Source organism: Bufo bufo, chromosome 1, assembly GCF_905171765.1.
Source record: "Bufo bufo chromosome 1, aBufBuf1.1, whole genome shotgun sequence".
Taxonomy (NCBI): Eukaryota; Metazoa; Chordata; class Amphibia; order Anura; family Bufonidae; genus Bufo; species Bufo bufo.
This window is the reverse complement of record NC_053389.1, coordinates 809,669,593-809,677,350: the sequence shown is the minus strand read 5'-3', so window position 1 is coordinate 809,677,350 and position 7,758 is coordinate 809,669,593. Positions and strand designations below refer to the sequence as shown.

Here is a 7,758-nt window from a genome sequence, read left to right as displayed (position 1 = left end):
TGCAGTGGAGGCCTGGCAGAGCATCACCAGGGATGAAACCCAGCGTCTGGTGATGTCTATGCGTTCCAGACTTCAGGCTGTAATTGACTGCAAAGGATTTGCAACCAAGTATTAAAAAGTGAAAGTTTGATTTATGATTATTATTCTGTCCCATTACTTTTGGTCCCTTAACAAGTGGGAGGCACATATGCAAACTGTTGTAATTCCTACACCGTTCACCTGATTTGGATGTAAATACCCTCAAATTAAAGCTGACAGTCTGCAGATAAAGCACATCTTGTTCGTTTAATTTCAAATACATTGTGGTGGTGTATAGAGCCAAAAATGTTAGCATTGTGTCCATGTCCCAATATTTATGGACCTGACTGTAAACTGGTAGATTTTTGGGAATTTAACCAGGGAAAGTTTTGAGAGAGTGAGGGACTAGTCATCCAGTTGTGTATTTAATACAACTGCTGCTGGCAGCTTGTTCTGCATTACAAAACGGCATATGAACAGACAGCTAGCTTTTTTTTTTTTTTTTACAGCCTCAGGTGTCTACATTTCATAGTCTTATGGCCAGCACCCCAATAGCAGTCTGCTGCAAAAGCTGAGCAGTTACACATGTTTTTCTTCTAAAAACCGTTTCAGTGCATTAGATCCATATAATGAAACACTATACATAACGTTCAGCTATAGCAACTTTCCATGATTAGAAAAACATGGATGTTTTCTTCTAGAAACAGTATCACACCTGTCTACAGGTTGTGTGTGGTACTGCAACACAGCTTGATTCACTTCAATGGAGCTCAGCTGCAATACCACACACAAGCCATTGTAGGATGAGCTCTAGGCAGATCTATTTCTAAGCCCAGTTAGGGTGGGTTCACATCTGCGTTCTGGATTCCGTTATGGCTTTCCGTTATAACGGAAAATAACGGAATCCATAAGACAGAAGGACGGATCCGTTATGCTGCCCATAGACTTGTATTATGACGGAATGCAAAACGGAAGCCTTTAAAAGGCATTCCGTTTTGATCCGTCTTAGGCCTAGTTCACACGAACGTGTGTGATCCGCGGCCGTATTGCGGCCCGCAAAATGCGGGCCGCAATACACGGCTACAGTTCCGTGTGCATTCCGCATCACGGATGCGGACCCATTCACTTCAATGGGTCCGCAAATTCGGAATTGCGGAACGGCCGCACGGAACGGGACCCCTCGGAAGCACTACGGAGTGCTTCCGTGGGGTTGCGTCCTGTACTTCCGTTCCGCAAAAAGATATACCATGTCCTATCTTTTTGCGGAACAGGCGGATCGCGGACCCATTAAAGTGAATGGGTCCGCGATCCTATGCGGCTGACCTACGGCCGGCGATCGTGCATTGTGGCCCGCAATTTGCGGGCCGCAGCACGGGCACGGGTCACACACGTTCGTGTGAACTCGGCCTTAATAGAAGTCTATGGTCAAGCATAACGGATCCGTCTGGTTTCCGCTATGCAGAACGGAAAAAAAAGGCCCGTCGACAGGACTTTGTTTTCCGTCTTGCATAACGGGACCCAGGTGGATCCGTTTTAATTCCCCATAGACTTCTATTAAGACAGATCAAAACGGAATGCCTCTAAAGGCTTCCATTTTGACTTCCATCTTATGGATTCCATTATTTTCCATTATAAACATGTTATAACGGAAAGCCATAACGGAATCCAGAACGCAGATGTGAACCCACCCTTAGTCTGAAAGATAGAACTAAGGGCTCATGCACACGACCGTTGTTGTTCTGCGGTCTGTTTTTCACGGATCCGTTGTTCAGTATCTGAGTTTTTTTTTCTCTGATTTAAGACCTCTCCCGTTCCGTTATTGCACAAAACATATGCAGCATGCTCTATATTGTGCGTTTATCCCAAGTGAATGGGGCTGAGTGAAAATCGCAAGCATCCGCAAGCAAGTGCGGATGCGGTGCGATTTTCACGCATGGTTGCTAGGTGACAGTCTATTCACTGAATTATTTTCCCTTATAACATGGTTATAAGGGAAAATAATAGCATTCTTTAATACAGAATGCTTAGTATAAGGTCAATTGAGGGTTAAAAAAGAAAAAAAATTAACTCACCTTCTCCTCTTGACCGCGTAGCTGCCGATCTCTTCTTACTTCTTTAATCATGAGCTGCCGGCTAAAGGACCTGTGGTGACGTCACATCACATGGTCCAATCACATGGTCCATCACCGTGGTGATGGATCATATGATTGGACCATGTGATGAGCTCAGTGATGTCACCACAGGTCCTTTGACAGGTCCTGAAGAAAGAACAGGAGACCGGCAGCTACGCAATCAATTGGAGGAGGTGAGTTAATTTTTTAACCCTCAATTGACCTTGTACTAAGCATTCTGTATTAAGAATGCTATTATTTTCCCTTATAACCATGTTATAAGGGAAAATAATTACATCTACAGAACACCTAACCCAAACCTGAACTTCAGTGAAGAAGTTCGGGTCTGGGTACCACATTCAGTTTTTTATCACGCGCGTGCAAAACGCATTGCACCCGCGCAATAAAAACTGAACAACTGCAATTGCGTACCTACTCGCGCAGGTTTTCCGCAAAGCACCCGGGACGCATCCGGAGCCAAAACGTGACGCCCGTGTGAACCCAGCCTAAGGAAGACATACGGATGCATTCCGTATGCATTTTGTGTTTTTTTTTTGCGGAACCATTGACTTGAATGGCGGACAATAATAGGACACACACTACTTTTTTGCGGAACGGCCATGCGGACAAACGGAATGCACACGGAGTAACTTCCGTATTTTCTACAGCCCCATTGAAGTTAATGGTTTCGCATACGGGCCACACAAAAAACGGAACGGAAGCGGAAAGAAAATACTTTCATGTGCATGAGCCCTAAGACTGATCTAAGGATTCTGAGAAGGAGGAAAAATGTTCCCCTTCAATTATATAAGGAGGGGGAGGTCATTGGTCTGTGAAGACAGACAAGAATAGGACATGTTTTATAATTTTTTTGCGGACCAGCTGAACGGATATACAGATGAGGACAGCACATATTTTTTGAGGCCCAATTGAAATGAATGGTTCCACATCTGATCCACATTAGATGTGGAAAAAACGCTGTTGTGTGCATGGGGCCTAAGGGTAGGGCTGAATCAATCTTATACATTCTTGGACATCTCCTAAATGTACAATTTTTGTAATTATTTGTGTTTAAAAAGATATCGCTGTGAACAGGATTTGAACCTGTGCGGGGAAACCCCATTGGATTTCGAGTCCAACGCCTTAACCACTCGGCCATCACAGCTTTCCACTTACCTTGACCATCAGATTTCTTTTAAAAAAACATTGCCTTAGGGACCCCCATCTTCCCTGTGCCTGTCTCCTGGGACACATAGAGATGCAAAGTTGGAGAGGACAAAGTCAAAGAGTTAAACTAATTGCTTTTGTTATCTTTCTTCCCCCTCCCCCAAAGCTAGCTTCCATAAGAATGGTGTGAGTGATCTCTAATCTCTGATTTCAGATGTAGAATGCAACCTCCTTGGGATTGCCTAGTCCAGTGCATCAACTACTTGGCCATCACAGCTAACATGTTCCTACACACTGCCTAGAAGTCTCCTGAGGGCTTTCATTTCTGGTTAGGCAATTGAATGCAAGATGAAGCAGCTAGCTCTTTGTAGGTCTGTTTCAGCAATTAATTGCTTTAGGGATTGTCTACCTTTAAGCTGTTTTTAATAGACCACACAGCGTGGCCGAACCCACAATGGTGATCATAATTACCTGGTCCCTGCCGTTGGGTTCTGGCTCCAACAGTGCCACATCGACTCTTCAGGTCCTTGTTCTCTCTGCATCAAAATCTATTTTGATGTGGGGAATACAGTATGTGAAGACTGTGATTGTTCTGAAACCGGCTAGGTTAAAAAACATCTGTCAAGAGGCCATTTTTCACTGTCATTGGATTACCGTATTTTTGCCCTATAAGACGCGCTTTCTATTCCCCCAAAGTGGGGGTAATATGTCAGTGCGCCTTATGGGGCGAATGCTAATGACCGCTTCCATTATAGAAGCGCTCAGTAGTACAGGAGTACCAGGGAGCGGTGAATGCAGCGCTCCCTGTGCAGGCTCTGTACTTACCACTTCCTGGTCTTCCTCAGCCGCTCGCTGTGCTGTGACATGCGGACAAAGTGAGGACCTCGGCACACCCTGTGACCTCACGCTGTCCATCGTCGGGTCACAGCACAGCGCAGCATGCAGCTGTATCTCAGGGGTGAGGGTGTCCAGAGTAGAAGTAAGTTTATTTTATTTTTTTTGTGTGCCTGATCTGAGGTCTGATTGGGGGGTCTTATAAATATCGGGGGTCTGATTGGGGGTCTTTTAAATACTGGTGGTCTGGTTTGAGGTCTGATGAAATTCTTTTTTTCTTATTTTCCTCCAATAAAACCTAGGTGCTTCTTATCGGGTGAAAAATACAGTATATCCTTACATTTTCTTTTACATCTCTAGGTTTTATACATTTTGAAGACACTCCTCCTGTTTGTTTAAAACACATCACTGGGTACAGGATTTGAACCCAGGATCAGGGAGCTATTTGGGTTTCAAGTACAACACCCTAACCACTCAACCAACTGAGCTCACTCAGTTCTTGCTAATACTTTAAGTGGTTAGGCTGGTCAGTCTGGTTATTTCTTTCAGAGGACAGCCATGAGGAAAGACTCTTGTAGCTGACTGACCTACAGACAATGGAGGGTGTGTTCTAAAGTTCATGAGAAGAGGGTAAAATGCCTTCTCCTGGGACACCTAGAGAAGCAGTTTAAGAAATGTCTTACAGTTCACATTGAAGATGGAGAAGACAAATTCATTGAGATCAATGAATCACATACTCTCTAAAACCAGATTTTATAAAAATTGAGTGAGCTTGGTGTAATCTCGTAGAACTTTGTTATAAACATGGTTCAAACCTGTGCAGGGAGTCACCATTGGTTTTCTAGCACTAATGGTGTATGCTGGGATTTACACTTGAAATCCTCCTGTCCCAACATATCATCAATCTTACACGAATCATATCAGAGGCACCTGTCTTGATTAGAGATATTCCTCCAGAGAAGAAATTTGCTCCTGTGGCCAGAAGGAGATAGATCTTTTCCTGGTGGCATAAATATAAATTGGTGGGGCATTCTCATTTCTATATACTATTGGTGGCCTTCTCTCTCCTAAGCGTGGTCCTACAGGTCTACTCCTGCTTATAAGCAAAAACAGACACAATGCACTGTGCAAACACAAATAATAAAGTAAATACAATAGTGCCATACTCACTATAGAACATGTACCAGTGCTAATGCTACATTGTAAATGTCAGATTCTTGACAAATACATTTTGTACAAAATTATTTCTGCCTGTCTGCCAGCGTCAAGGCGATCTCATGAGAACAGGAACCTACCCTAAATGCTACCTCCGCTGGTGCCATACTGGCCTCCATTATTTCAGGGAGTGCAGGTTCCACATGCATACTGAGCCCACTCTATATTATATCTCTCCTGTTGCCAAATTGCCTCCAATAAATACAGGAAGAGAAGGCTGTTTTTGCTTTTGTGCTTTCAGCCATGGTGACGTGCACCTGCTTCCTAGGATGCAGTCTACATTACAGGTGCGGCTGACTCCTTTGGTCGTACACTCCTAACTAACCTGTCTGTCCCATAGGCTGATTTTATTAAGCACAAGTATAAAGCTGTGGCCTCCTCTCCCTGCATTTATTGAAGGCTATTGTGCCACCACGAGAGGTAAAATACAGAGTTGGCTCAGCATGCATGTGGAGCCTGCACTCCCTTAACTTAATGGAGGCCCTTGTGGCACCAAAAGACGTATAATACAGTGTGGGCCCAGCATGCATATGGAACCTCTATTCCCTGAATTTAATAGAGGCCAGTATGGCACCAGTGGAGGTAATATTTAGTGTAATTTCCTGTCCTAAAGAGATCACCTTGCCATTGGTGGACAGGCACAAATAATTCTGTACAAAATGTATTTGCCAAGAATCTCACATTTAAAACGCATCATTAGTAAATTTTCTAAAGTGAGTCTGGCACTATTATATTGACTTTATTATTTGTGTTTGCAGAGTGCTGTTGCATTGTGTTTGTTTTGCTTTTGTGCTTTCAGCCATGGTCACTGGGATGTGTTGACTGACTCCCATTTCTGTCTTCTCCTGCTTGTACCTGACACTCTGTGGCAACATATTGAGATGGACTTTACCACAGACCTTCTGCTTGGTGATATGGGTTGTAATGGACCACTTTTCCAAGATGGCACATTTTGTCCTCCTATATGGCCTTCCTTTGGCAGTTCAGCTGACTAAACTTTAGAAGCACATCTTCCGGCTTTGTGTCCAGCATCAACACATTGGCCCTCATTTATCAAAAGTGTCTAACAGGAAACTGTCTTAGTTGCCCATAGCAACAAATCAAAGCTAAACTTTCATTTCTTAAAGTGTTCTTAAAAAAAATCAAAGGTTGGCTCTGATTGGTTGCTAAGGGCAACTTTTCCTGTTAGACAATATTGATAAATGATGCACAATGTCTCAGACAGAGGGGTGCAATTTACGTCTAGATTCTGGATGCCTCTGTGCTCATTAAATTTGACTTTTCTTCTGCCTACCACCCCTAGTCAAATGGGCAAGTGGAGAGAAGTAATCAGGCTCTGGAGAATTTTCTACAACACATTTGGGGACATTTATTAAGACCGGTGTTTTAGATGCTGGTCCTAATACCCCTGCGCTGGGGCATGACGCACCTAAGTTATGTAGAAGCGCCAGCTTTCTTGGGCCAAATTATCCTGCAATAACCACACAAGTGGACTCTACACGCAAGTCACCATTTCACTGTTATATGCATATCCCTCTACTCCAGGGCCGGCTCCAGGTTCATGTGGGCCCTTGGGCGATAAAGACACAGTGGGCCCCCATTGAGGTATTTTGCACAAATTGCTCAGCAATGAAACTGCAATGGGGGTCATACTTTATGGAGGGGGCACTGGGGGACAATATACTGTATGGGGGTCATTGGGGGTAATTATTCAGAATAGGCAAAAATAAGATAAATAAGACTGGCACTCAATCTATGTGTACCATGTGAAAAAAAATCACAATTTATTGGATACATATACTCCGTAAAAGTAGACACAGTAAAAATACAATAAAAATGTATAGTATAAAATTGTGTATAGCACTACGTAACTCTAATTGGTTCCAATTGGGTCACACATAGGCTTCACGGTTCATGCCTATGGTGATGTTAATTGCAAAGCTAATACTAAAAAATACTAAAACGGTATACCTGCAGGGGGACAAAAAGAGAGAATATGGGTCACAGTACATCTCTCTAGAGTCGCATGTATAGTCCCTTAATTAGCTGTACAGAAAGGGAAATCCGAAAGCTGTAATGGAAAAGTCCTCCTCTGGGTTCTGTGGATATGATATCTCAAATAACAACAACAATGTGTTCCTAGAAATATGTCCAGGTATTCACCTTGAAAAGGTGATTGATCCACAAGAACGCACAGTAAAGCTGTATTGATCCAGTCATGCAGAAATTAGCCTCAATCCATCAGACGTAGTGCAGGCTACATCATCGGGACTGTCTTAGTCAATTGTATAACTAGTAGTTAGGTAGAGATAGTAGATTAAATGGTACTTGGTGTCTTACCGGTGATGTCTCAAAGCCGGTGACTGTTGGTTCCGTACCACAGCTACTACTCACCGCGATGTACGTCTCTGCA

The 7,758-nt window shown here is 43.4% G+C and overlaps 1 non-coding gene across 1 annotated transcript; it reads right to left on the bottom strand.

Annotated features, from left to right (window-relative positions):
* Positions 1-3,212: 3,212 nt before the first annotated feature.
* Positions 3,213-3,294, bottom strand: TRNAS-CGA. The gene has a single exon. It is a non-coding gene; the product is annotated as a tRNA-Ser (tRNA).
* Between the last annotated feature and the right edge of the window lie 4,464 nt (positions 3,295-7,758).